General features: G+C 42.3%; 1 protein-coding gene across 12 annotated transcripts in view; it reads right to left on the reverse strand.

Annotated features, from left to right (window-relative positions):
* GUCY1A1 (guanylate cyclase 1 soluble subunit alpha 1) overlaps positions 1-8,389 on the reverse strand; it is a 66,434-nt gene extending 58,045 nt beyond the window's left edge. The window contains exon 1 of one of the 12 annotated variants that reach the window (XM_086347007.1): positions 8,112-8,389. The gene's annotated coding sequence lies outside the window, so the exon portion shown is untranslated. Of the gene's footprint in view, positions 1-6,613; positions 6,667-7,258; positions 7,533-7,677; positions 8,079-8,111 lie in introns of those variants that run through there. The other 11 variants (XM_086347009.1, XM_086346999.1, XM_086347002.1 and 8 more) reach the window with 11 other exon arrangements.
* Between the last annotated feature and the right edge of the window lie 4,792 nt (positions 8,390-13,181).

Genomic DNA, 13,181 nt, shown 5'->3' on the forward strand with positions numbered 1-13,181 from the left:
TGCAGACAATTCAGGAAGCGATTACAGCAGAGGATAAGACAGAGAAACACAAATACCATATGATATTGTTTATACATGAAATCTAAAACTGGTACAAATGAACTTGTTTACAAAACAAAAACAGACCCACACACATAGAAAACAAACTTATGGCTGGCAAAGGGAGGGAGAGAGAAATCAGGAGTTTGGGATGAACATATACACACTATTATATATAAAATAGATAAACAAGGACCTACTGTATAGTACAGGGAACTATACTCAATATTTTGTAATAATGTATAAGGGTGAAGAATCTGAAAAGAATAGATATATATGTATGTATATGTGTAACCAATTCAAATTGCTATATACCTGAAACTAACACAACATGTAAATCAACTATAGTCCAATAAATAAATTATAGCAGACAATAATAATAGGATGAGGGATGAACAGGGAGGTGCAAAGAAACATAACAAGCTCTTGCAGATGTGGAAGAGTAACTAAGGTTCTGGGAAGCAGAGCCCAGATTGAGATGTGAAGGCTGAGGAGGTACCAGCTCCCCTGAAACCCAGAGAGGGGCAGGGAATCTAGAAAGGGATGGGATGTCATCCCGTTTCCTGCAAAGGGGCACTACAGAGCTGCGGGGTGTGAAGAACTGCCCATGCAGTTCTCCGTCCATAAATGGTTTCACACATTCACATTCACAGCCTTACACACCCTCTCTCACTCACACACTCTCACCCTAACATTCTCTCACACCCTCACAGACTTTCACCCTCATATATCCTCACATACACACATACCTTCACACACTCTCGCCCACACATACCCTCACACACTCACACACACTTGCACACCTCTCACACCTACACACCCAGCTGCCTCCTGCACGGCCCCTTCCTTTCGTCTGCCTCTGACACTCTCCACCCTCCCATATATTTATACCCCACAGGTCCTGCAACATCCAGCAACCTCGTCCTGCTGTAAAACCTCCCCTAAGCACCAGACCTTCCCCAGAAAGCCTTCTTCAGCACCTCCCTCCTGTGGGATTACAGCTTCTGAGGTTCTTGAGAACTTATACAACTGCAGCACAAATATCAGTCTCTCAGTTGAGTGCTGCTGTGTAATTCTGAGACTGTTCTGGTGCTGGTATCTTTCACACACGGACTTTAACTTCAGGCAGGCAGGACTGTCATAATCTTTGCATCTTCCTCAGAGACATACATAATCCATAATACACTTCATCATGAGGTACGAAAGAGGGACTAACCTCTGAAAAGTGTGTCCTAAAACATAAAGTAAGCTGAAGCTTTCGAAAAATCATGTGTTTTGAAAAATCACAAATTCAAAAAATGTTCTTTCAATTCTCATTCTTATTGCCAGATACAGAAGTGCTAACCGTGTTCTTTAGCTGTAGGAAGAGCACACTGATTGCTGGCGGCAAAGATATTCAAACGATGCTACCTGACTGACAGGCAGAATTACCGGATGCTGGTATGGTTTCATCTCAGCTCTTCAAGAAAATATCATCATCCTGGCAAAAGCAAGGCCAAAATCAAAGTAACAAATTTAAGGTCCAAGCAAGAGTATGAAGTTAAATATTCCAAAAGAGTTTAAATCCATTAATTTGGAAAAATCTCACCACAAAGTACTGAAAGCGTGTGTGGATGTGATAAGGGAACAGTTAAAATCATCTTTTAAAACATTATGATGAAGGAAGGGTTGATAGAGAGCAAGGAATCTTGCTATGGTCTCAATTCTCAAAATACAGAAGTTAGATTCCACCAACTTTATAGCCAAGAGCACTTGACACTGATTCCAGGCTAGATTCTCAACATTATGGTCTGTACACAACCAAAATGTGAAGCATTGTTACCTACCAGCTAGGGAGACACAAGGAACCCATCATTACAGAGGAGCCTAGGGGTTATTTCCTTCTGTTTTTACAGGTTTACTTGACAGCTAGTCTGCAGAAAGTGGAAATGCACACCAGCAAGGAATCTGATCAAGTCTGTCACAGAATATACCCACTCGGGCCACACAAAGGAATGTAAACTCTGATGAATGAGTTACTTGACCATAACACAACATGAACAGCCTTCTAAAGATGGCTGATTAATTCAGGGACTCGTGAGGGGAGGCATCTGGGGCTAAATGTTCTGCCCGTTCTCCATTCTGTACAGGTATTGGAAGAAGGTATTAATTGTATCCTGATTAAATCTGCTCATGCCTCTAAATGAAGAAGAATAGCTAGCCTGTCTCATTGAATTAAAATCCGAAAATATCCTGACCCTCTGGAACAATAGGCTAACTAAAGGTAAAGATTGTATTTAGTTGCAGTAACTATTTTTTAAAGTCCCACATTTAGTGGCCAAATGTGCAAACTGAGGAAAAGAAGTATACGTGCAGAGGAGAATGCAAAAAGATGCCTAATTAAACACTGTAGTATGGATGCAAAAAATACAGTGGAAGAGACACCAGATTTGATTTTAGGATGATTTACCATATGGTATTTAGAAGAGATTAATTATGTTAGTCCTCTCGTCTTGCTTCAGCTCTCAGGACCACATTTTCAGAAAAACAAGAATGCACCCAAAGGAGAAATTCCCTGATGATAATAAGATATTCAAACTATGCCAATTAAGGGTGAGTTGAAGAAAATGAACATTACCATAGAGATCTCATGTCCGACTCTTTGTGACCCCATGGACTATACAATCCATGGAATGCTCCAGGCCAGAATACTGTTCCCTTCTCCAGGGGATCTTCCCAACCCAGGGATCAAACCCAGGTCTCCCACATTTCAGGTGGATTCTTTTGCCATCTGAGCCATCAGGGAAGCCCAAGAATACTGGAGTGGGTAGCCTATCCCTTCTCCAGCAGATCTTCCTGGCCCATGAATAGAACCAGGGTCTTCTGCATTGCAGGTGGATTCTCTACCAACTGAGTTACCAGGGAAGCCATACATGTCTCAAATATTATATATAAAAGCTTTCTGTATAAGTACTCTAAAAGGTAAAAATTTGGATATGAATATTATAAAGGCAAATAGTATAGCTCAATATAAGAAAAGAATTATTATGCTCAGAACAGGTCAAATAAAGGAATGCCTTCCACATTCAAGATAAATCTTGGTAAGGAGCTTGCTAAATCAATCTTAATATTCACCTTGAATTTGGAAATAAGGTCACCTGCTAAGAATGAAAAAACTAAAGATAATTTGGACTGGAAAACTCTGCCACATGTCCCATGGAGAAATTGATAGGAATTATCCAAGAAAGAATAAAATAACCGCCTAGAGCTATTAACCACCCCTGAAGCTGAAGTTGGTGGGAATCAAGAGCTAAGAGGTCTAGCAGCAAGAAAGCAGAGGAATGGAGCACAGCTGACATTTCTTGCCAAAATCATTGCACTGAGTAAAGACAGAAAAACCTGAGAAAATTGGAAATGGCTAAGGAGTAGTCACCGGAGAGGAGGGTGTAAGTGGTTTTGAGTAAAAGGGCTTATCGGAAGGACAAGGGGTTGAGGTCAGAAAAAGAATATGAAATGCTCAGCATCTTCAGCTGGGCAGAAAGGCCCAGGGAGGTGGACTGCAGTCCTGTGGATCCAATGCTTAGAAGTTGAATTAAGTTATAGGCGATTACAGTTGGTCAAAGTGTAGAAAGCAAATCCTCTGTTAGTGTAGATTCTCAAGGAAAGTGGAATGTTCAGGAAGTCAATAAGCACAGGTCATGGGGAGAGGGTAAATGGTGTAAACTTAGAAAGACAAAAGGTAGTTGGGCAGTGGTGAATGAGCAGTTACAAGCAGCTCTGAACCAGCTGCAAGCCCCATGGGAAAAAAGCACAGCAGTGTTCTTTCCTGCAGGCTCCTCACAAGACAGATGCTAATCCAGAGACAGTATTCCCAAACCAAATACCCACAGCACCAACGCATCAAAAAACTTGAATCGATAACTATGAAGAAGAAAAAAATAATTACGAAGATAACACAATTAAGCTTATTAGGCACCCACCATGTGCCAGGCATCTTGAATCCAAGGATGAACAGCCTGAGAGTGATTTGAATTTGGTAGTGATGCAGATACATAAACAGGTATTTTTTTAAATTGGAGTATAGTTTATTTGCAAAGCTGTCTCAGTTTCACGTGTACAGCACAGTGATCAGTTATACACAGACACACACACACACATATGTAGGTATATTCTTTTTCAGACTCTTTTCCCGTTATAATTTATTACAAAACATTGAGTATAATTCCCTGTGCTATACAGTAGGTCTCCATTGTTTACCTGCTTTATATATATATATATATATATATAAAGTAGTAGTAGTTTTGTATTTGTTTATATAAAGTAGTTTTTATATCAAGTAGTAGTTTTGTATTTTAATCCTAAACTCCTAATTTATCCTTTCCCTTCTCTGCTTTGGTAACCATAGGTTTGTTTTCTGTGTCTGTGGGCCTATTTCTGGTTTGTAAATCAGTTCCTCTGTATCAGCTTTTTAGATTCCACACATAAGTGACATCATATGATAAATGTCTTTCTCTGTCTGGTTACCTGTCTGAATGGGTATTTTTGATGTAAGGCAACACAGCGAAAAGGCAAATAGAATTATGTCAGACCTGGAAAAAATTCAGAATGAAGAAGCTTTCCTTGGTCTGCCCAGACCCCTTTCCCAGAGTGCTCGCTCCCAAAGCCATTGTCTTCTTTGGGCTTCTTACTAATTCCTACTGTGGTGAGGAGGAGGAGGTGGTGAGTGAATTAACTTGAGTTGCCTTTGATTTTCTGCAAGGGAGGGTTTATTTTAATAATAATAATAACAAAAGATTATTAACAGAAAGAATTCCAGGAAAGCAACTACAAGCAGTTGATAATCACAATTTTGTGGGGGGTGCCAGGTGAGGGGGTGTGCCCACGGGGGTACATGGCCCAGAGTCCCTCCAGTTTTATAAACTACTGCTGCTGGTGGTGACTGGCCTAAAACCCCTCACTCCTAGCAAATACTTCCGTTCATACTCTATAAGCCTCAAGGCTATGGGAAGTGCAAGCCTATTGGCCTACACTCAGGGGACAGAGAAACAAACTAGGTCAGACACTTCCAAACCGTTTGAGAAAAACAGAAGAAGCATATGTAAGTCAGGAAAGCCAAAAAATTACTCTAGTGTCAAATGAGTCAACTAGTCTATGAGTGGCTAAATTTATTCATCTAAAGACCTAAAAATGGCAAAAAACTCTTCTTGTATCAAGAGGGAGAGACCTAACCAAAACTACTGCCCAGCCACCTAACAAATGCTTACTGAAAACATCTAGAAGGCTAGAGATGAAAAACCAGTGAAATCACTGATATTTTAGAAAGAAAAATATGTTTCCACAAATGTGCAAAAAAGTAATAAATAGTAACATTTAACAAAAGTTGCTTGGGTAAATATTTATAATTAAGTGGTATAAAAATCAATGACATAAAAGTTTTATTTCCTAGCAAATAAAAGGAAGCTAAGCAACTTCCTGGCAAATCTGACATTCATAACGGAAATAACAATTTGAATTCACTTACTTCTTTACTTATTAATCCAATATTGGATTAAATCCAATTTTAATTAATCCAATTCATTCCAATTAATTAATCCAATTTTAATCCGATATTTTTAATCCAATCTTGATTGATTTAAAGTTTTTCAAAATAATGTTTTAACATAAGATCACTTAATAAACCGTAGTTATAAGAGGTATGAGGACCAAGCCTTGTGAAGCTGCATCTCCTTCTATGTTCTCAAGAATGACAAAAAAGTACCTTGAACATGTTATTTTATACCCAAGTACCTTGTAGCAGACCTTTAAGGTGCTTCTTATATTCATACATTATAAAACACTGTACCATGCATAAGTACTTTCCATTATATTTGTGTTGGGTTTCAATGAGAGAAAAATAAAATTCCTTTTTTCTCTGTCATGCACTGAAAAAAAGATCTTACAGCACAAGAAGCAGCAGAAGGTAGCCATCTATTAATTACATATTTCTATTAAATAAACTTTGCTACTTCAGTTTCCTAACAGATACATTTTAAAATATACAAGTGTGTCTGTTTTATGTGAGACGCTTAATTACTGTAACAATATTTAATTATTCTAGAATTTTCCTACACAGGTTTTATGCAAAAAGCCTGCTGTTTTAACATGAAAAGAATAGCTTATTTAACTCTGTGGTTTTTATTTTTCTATTGGGTCGAAAATCACTTTAAATTACCTGAGAACCCTGGGTTATCTCCCTCAAAATGCAGCGACTCAAATGTTTTATGTAAAATTTCTAGACCCCGGGAAGCAATCCACAAACCAAGCTGTGTAATAACTGAACAGAGTGCAGACTACACCGGCAACCTCCCCAAATGCCTAATAAAGTTTGCATGGCTTTTTGACAAGTTAAGATTTGCTTTGAAATTTTAGACATTCATATTTTTGTTATATTGTTGCCATTATTGACTTTTACCACTCTTCATAATATAGTACCGGAAATGACAACTCCTGAAGAAACAAAACAAAAACAGCCGTTTTAGGAAAAGCAACAGATTAGTATTACACTATGAACCAAGATAAAAATCTATATCCATCACTTGAAGACTCCAACGCTTACCCATGTGTCATCAGAGGATCAAAGATGTTCCTCCTAAGAGCAGTTCTAGTGAAGAGGTAAACATTTAATAAAATCACCATCACAGAACAGACTCTGATACGTTATAAATGAAGCTCTAATTTAGAACTATGTTTTATGACCTGTTCTTCTTAAAATTCCGAAGGGGTTCAATATGTTGGAAACCAAGATGCACTGCCACAAGTAAGCGACACGTTCAACCTTCTGGTTTACTTCGGAAGATACACACTGTTCACCAAATGTAAAAGGAAGGCACAACCCTGTGAAGTGAGGGAGCAAAAGAAGACGCAGGGAATCCATAGCCTGAAACCACGTGACCACAGTGCAAAGCAGCCTCCGCACAAGTGCCCCCGCGAGGCTGCTCAGCCCATCCAAGACGGGCTCCGGGCACGGAGACGCAGACCCCTGCTCACTGCTCCCCAAATCACAGTGGGAATCACACAGCCCAAGCAGCAATTAACACACGCACCAGCGGGCACCCCGACACAGACACGCGCGCTCACAAACACACGCGAACACACACCCCGACAAACATGCACAGACACACACACGCGCACGCACATTCACTCCTCGGTGGAGCCCCGGCAGCCCCCGTGGAAGTTTGAGGGCGGCCCCGCTAAGCTATACCGGATCGCAGCCTCCCGCCCCGTAGGAGCGCGAACCGCGCACCCGCGCAGCGCGGCCTCACTCTGCGGGCTCCGATCCCCCGGCGCCCGGGCCGTGGGAGAGCAGCTCCCGGCTCCCGGCGTTCTCACGCCAGAGCCCCTGGAGCGCAGCCGCCAGTTCGGCGCGGCCCGGCGCCCACCCACAACTGGCCTTCCGCCCTCGGCCGCCGCGGGTCCCCCGGGCCCTGAGCTGCCCCGGGCGCCGTCTTCTTTGCGCCCTCGCTCCTCCTTGGCGTGGGAACCCGGCCGGCCCCAGGGCTAGACAGCTGGGAGCTCAGGAAGTCTTCCCAAAGGGGTGGGGGATAGGCCTGGGCCGGGGGCCGCGGAGAGGGCCGCTCCCCTGGCAGCCCTGACTCGCGCGGGCACACGGCGACCACTTACTCGGCTGCGTCCCAGACCTCGGGGCTGCGTTCTGGGATCGCCGGTAGCTCCCGGGCGCACCTAGCAGATCCTCGCTGCCAACGCAGGAGAGTGGGCGGCAGGGGTGGGGGGTGAGGGGGCGGTGGGCGGGAGAGGAGACCCGGCGGCGGCACCTGCGGCTCCCTGCACCGGTTTCCCCACAGCCAGCGCTTACTCGGCTCCTGCTCAACAGGCGGGGCAGGCGCAAAGCGCTGCAGACCCGGTTCCCGCGCTGCGCCCACGCTCAGCCAGCTCCAGCCTGGGTCTCTCCCAGCGTCTCCATCTCTTTCTCTCTCTCTCTCCCCCCGCCCCAAGGATCCCTTACAGCCTCTCCCTGCTGCCTTTGACTTCTTTTTGGAACCCCTCCCCTTCCCTGCAACGAAAGACTGAAAAAGAAAGTAGAGGCTGAAACGCACCATGGTGAGGTCACTCGAGGCCTCTGTCCGCTCGCGGCGCGCCCTCCTCGCAGGAGTCGGTCGGTCGCCTTGAGGGGTGGGGTGGGAGGGTTCCCCAAGGCGACTCCCTGCTTTTTGCCCGGAGTCTAGCAGCCAGAGTGGAGAAAAACTGCAGTGAAACCAGATCGTGGAAAATCAGCTCGGTACTGAGTCCCACCCACCACGACGACCCGACTAGGGCCGGGGAACTGAGTCCTCCAGCCGCCCAATAGCTTTCCCAGCAGTTCCTGTGTAGTGACAGACACTAGGGGATGGGGACAAACGAGGAGAAAGGAAAAAGAGGGAGGGAACTCAAGGAAAATTTGGCCCACTTAAAAATATATATATTTTATGCTGTGCACTGGGCCGGAAAAACTGTAGTTCTCCGTAGTTAGAAACTCCAGCATTCCTGCTGGAAATTGATGTCTGCGTGGATGGGTTTCGTGCCCTGGTTCTCAGGTTAAAGCCAAACCACTCCTTTGCAAATGCAGTTCTACTGTTGCAGAGTATTTACATCTTTCCAGTAAGGTCCTGATTCTGCTTGGTTTGGTACATTTAGTTCTGTTTGGTGGGTGTGCAGGGTGTGTGTGTGTGTGTGTATTCCAACACAGAAAAATAGGTTCTTACATAAATGTTTTTAGTCACCTTTCTGACTAAAAGAAAAACTCATTATGCTGTTTCATTTTGAATTCATTAATTAATTATGATTATTATGCGATCTTTCTTCAAACCCAGGAACTCTGAGATAGATTGTTTATGGTTATCTCCAGTTCTTATATTAATATTTCTCCCCAAACTTACCCACCTAGTCCGTTCATTTTAGACTCATCTCCCAACCCTGACAACTACGCTGTTCTCATGGCAAACATCAGTCAAACTAAGAAGACATTTAAATTAGAAAAAATGCATTTAACTAAAATTTGTCTTAGTCTTGGGGAAAAGTCCAGACCTGTAAGTTTGTGTTTTTTGGTTCTGCTGTCTCTGGAAACTTCTATTTCTCTACTTGCAACACTTGATAATCTCTTGGGTCAAAATTTTGGTCTTTTGTCCAAGAGTACTTAGAATTTAAGACCTAGGAGGAAACACAAGAAGAAATACCCAGTAACACATAGTTGAAAGGGGAGCTCATGCTATTTTAGGAAATATAAAGTTAATGATTTGAAAACTCAGAGGAAGAAGAGAGATCTTCTGACGGGAGAAATACTTTGCAACAGAACACTATTAGAGATAGGCCCTACAGGGTAGGTCATATTTAAGAAAAGATAAAATAAAGAAAGTTTTGTCTTTTGTGTTTTTCAGGCAGAGGCAAACTTGTGAGTGAAGGCCTGGAGGTGGGAAGATAGGACCCTGATGTTCAAAAAGAGAACAATGAACACACTGGCCAGAACGGCCATCATTTAAGAAGTCTATAAATAATAAATGCTGGAGAGGGTGTAGAGAAAAGGGAATCCTCCTACACTGTTGGTGGGAATATAAATTGGTAGAGCCACTTTGAAGAACAAACTCCATATGGAGTTTCCCTAAAAAACTAAAAATAGAACTACTATATGATCCAGCTATTCCACTCCTGGGCATATATCCAAACAAAACTATAATTCAAAAAGATACGTGCACCCCAGTGTTCATTGCAGCACTGTTTACAATAGCCAAGACAGGGAAACAACCTAGATGTTGTTGATGAGTGGATAAGGAAGGTGTGGTACATATATACAATAGGATATTACTCAGCCATAAAAAAGAATGAAATAATGCCATTTGCAGCAACATGGATGCAACTAGAGATTATCATACTAAGTGAAGTAAGTCAAACAGAGAAAGATAAATACCACATGATACCACGTATATGTGGAATCTAAAATATGACACAAATGAACTTATCTGTGAAACACAAACAGACTCAAGGACATAGAGAACAGACTTGTGATTGCCAAAGGTGGGGGAGAGGGAAAGGATGGACTGGGAGTTGGGGATTAGCAAGCATATACCAACTATTACATGTCAAATGGATAAACAACAAGGTCCAACTCTTTAGCACAGGGAACTATATTCAGTATCCTGTGATAAACCGTCATGGAAAAGAATATGAAAAAACATAATATTATATATATGTGAAAAAAGTCAAAGTGTTAGTTCCTCAGTTGTGTCCAACATTTTGTGACTCTATGGACTGTAGCCGGCTAGGCTCCTCTGTCCGTGGAATTCTCTAGGCAATACCAGAGTGGGTTACCATTCCCTTCTCCAGGGGGTCTTCTCCAGGTCTCCCACATTGCAGGCAGATTCTTTACCATCTGAGCCACTATGTACATATAAAACTGAATCACTTTGCTGTATAGCAGAAATTAACAACATTGTAAACCAATTTCAATTAAAAATTTTTTTTAAATGAAAAGGAAGTGGTGCCATTTCCAGAGTACATTAAAAAAAAAAAAGAAAAAGAGAGAAAGTATAGGCAAATGAGGTAGAAGAATAAGTTGAGTCCAGATGGTCTCATTTGTCCACCTCTAGTTGTCATACATTGTAGGGTTGTATAAAACCTGTTTTTTGTTGTTGTTGTTTGTTTTCTTCTACTGGCATTACTCTTCTCAACATGCCTTCATCTTGGATTCAGTTCAGTTCAGTTGCTCAGTCGTATCGGACTCTTTGCGATCCCATGGACTGCAGCACGCCAGGCTTCCCTGTCCATCACCAACTCCCGAGCTTGCTCAAACTCCATCGAGTCGGTGATGCCATCCGACCATCTCATCCTCTGTCATATCCTTCTCCTCCTGCCTTCAATCTTTCCCAGCATCAGGGTCTTTTCCAATGAGTCAGTTCTTTGCATCAGGTGGCCAAAGATTGGAGTTTTAGCTTTAGCATCATTCCTTCCAAAGAAATCCCAGGGCTGATCTCCTTCAGAATGGACTGGTTGGCTCTCCTTGCAGTCCAAGGGACTCTCAAGAGTCTTCTCCAACACCACAGTTCAAAAGCATCAATTCTTCAGCACTCAGCTTTCTTTATAGTCCAACTCTCACATCCATACATGAATACTGGAAAAATCATAGCTTTAACTAGACAGACCTTTATTTGCAAAGTAATGCCTCTGCATCTTGGATTATGACTTGCTTAACTCATTCACTTGTGCCTTTACCATCCTCAGACACAAACTCTTTAGGAAGGATTACATTTACCTCAGTCCTTTCTACCAGGACCTGCTCAGTTTCACCAAAGTTAGCTCTCAGCTAGAGAGTGTCCTGTGCAGGCAGTTCTTCAGACATTCTAGATTCAGTTCCAGGCCACCAAAATAAAGCAAATATCACAATAAGGCGAGTCACATGAATTTTTTTCCTAGTGCATATAAAATATGATGCTGTTAAAGTGCTGCACTCAATATGCCAGCAAATTTGAAAAACTCAGCAGTGGCCACAGGACTGGAAAATATCAGTGTTCATTCCAATCCCAAAGAAAAGTAATGCCAAAGAATGTTCAAATTACTGTACAGTTGCACTCATTGCACATGCTAGCAAGATTATGCTCAAAATCCTTCAAGCTAGGCTTCAGCAGTACATGAACCAAGAACTTCTAAATAAATATACAAACTGGATTTAGAAAAGGCAGAGGAACCAGAGATCAAATTACCAATATCCGCTGCATCATAGAAAAAGCAAAATAATTTTTTTTAATCTACTTCTGCTTCATTGACTATGCGAAAGCCTTTGACTATGTAGATCACAATAAACTGGAATATTCTTAAAGAGATGGGACTACCAGACCACCTTCCCTAAATAGCTCAGTTGGTAAAGAATCTGCCTGCAATGCAGGAGACTCTGGCTCGATTCCTAGGTTGGGAAGATCAGCTGGAGAAGGGATAGGCTACCCACTCCAGTATTCTGGCGGGGAGAATGGGATCACAGAGTCAGACACGACTGAGTGACTTTCACTTTCACTTTACCTGCCTCCTGATAAACCTGTATGGGGATTAAGAAGCAACAGTTAGAACCAGACACGGAACAACTGGCTGGTTCCACATTGGGGAAGGAGTATGTCAAGGCTGTATATTGTCACCCTGCTTATTTAACTTATATGCAGAGTACATCATGTGAAATACTGGGTTGGATGAAGCACAAGCTGGAATCAAGTTTGCCCAGAGAAATATCAGCAACCTCAGATATGCAGATGATACCATTTTAATAGCAGAAAGTGAAGAGGAACTAAAGAGCCTCTTGATGAAATTGAAAGAGGAGAGTGAAAAAGCTGGCCTAAAACTCAACATTCAAAAAACGAAAATCATGAATCCAGTTCCATCACTTTATGGCAAATAGATAGGGAAACAATGGAAACGATGGCAGACTTTAGTTTCTTGGTCTCCAAAATCACTGCAAATTGTGACCACAACCATGAAAATTAAAAGACACTTGCTTCTTGGAAGAAAAGCTATGACAAATTTAGACAGTGTATTAAAAAGCAGAGACATCCCTTTGCCAACAAAGTTTCTTATAGTCAAAGCTATGGTTTTTCCAGTAGTCACGTAGGGATGTGAGAGTTGGACCATAAAGAAGGTTGAGCACTGAAGAATTGATGCTTTTGAATTGTGGTGCTGGAGAAGACTCTTGAGAGTCCCTTGGGCTGCAAGGAGATCGAACCAGCCAATCCTAAAGGAAGTGAATCCTGAATGTTCATAGGAAGGACTGAGGCTGAAGCTGAAGCTTCAATACTTTGGCCACCTGATGCAAAGAGCCGACTTAACGGAAAAGATCCTGATGCTGGACAAGACTGAGGGCAAGAGGAGAAGGGGGCATCAAAGGATGAGATGGTTGGATGGTATCACTGACTCAGTGGACATGAGTTTGAGCAAACTCAGGGAGATAGCGAAGAACAGGGAAGCCTGGCATGCTGCAGTTCACAGGGTTACAGAGAGTTGGACACGACTGAGTGACTGAACAACAGTGCATATAAAAGCTAGGTGTACACTACACAGTAGTCTATGAAGTGTGCAATAGCAATATGTCTAAACACAATGTATCTGCCTTGACTAAAAAAAATGCTTTGTTGCTAAAAAATGCCAACCATCTGTCA

This window comes from Bos grunniens, chromosome 17 (genome assembly GCF_055505025.1).
Source record: "Bos grunniens cultivar Pamir isolate PY7600 chromosome 17, Bosgru_T2T1.0, whole genome shotgun sequence".
NCBI classification, from domain to species: Eukaryota; Metazoa; Chordata; class Mammalia; order Artiodactyla; family Bovidae; genus Bos; species Bos grunniens.